Source organism: Penaeus monodon, chromosome 29, assembly GCF_015228065.2.
Source record: "Penaeus monodon isolate SGIC_2016 chromosome 29, NSTDA_Pmon_1, whole genome shotgun sequence".
Classification (NCBI taxonomy): Eukaryota; Metazoa; Arthropoda; class Malacostraca; order Decapoda; family Penaeidae; genus Penaeus; species Penaeus monodon.
The window spans coordinates 11,068,793-11,069,052 of NC_051414.1; positions in this window are offsets into that span (position 1 = coordinate 11,068,793).

A 260-nucleotide genomic window follows, 5' to 3' on the forward strand; every position below is an offset into this window, starting at 1 on the left:
CTAGCACCCAGCCTCGCCAACACGTCCTAAGTCCTTGCGAGCAAAACTTTGCATACCGACCCATTATCACTCCTTGGGATTTCAACCTTCGTGATGAAAAATGCAACAAGAGAAAGAGAGAGATTTAGGGTGACTGCAATTCGGGTTAAGAGAGAAAGAGCGATGAATGAGGAGAGACAGAGAAAATGAAGGAAAGGGGAGGAGGAGAGGAAATTAGTGGAGGAGGGAAAGGAGGGAGAGAGAGAGGGACGAATGATGGT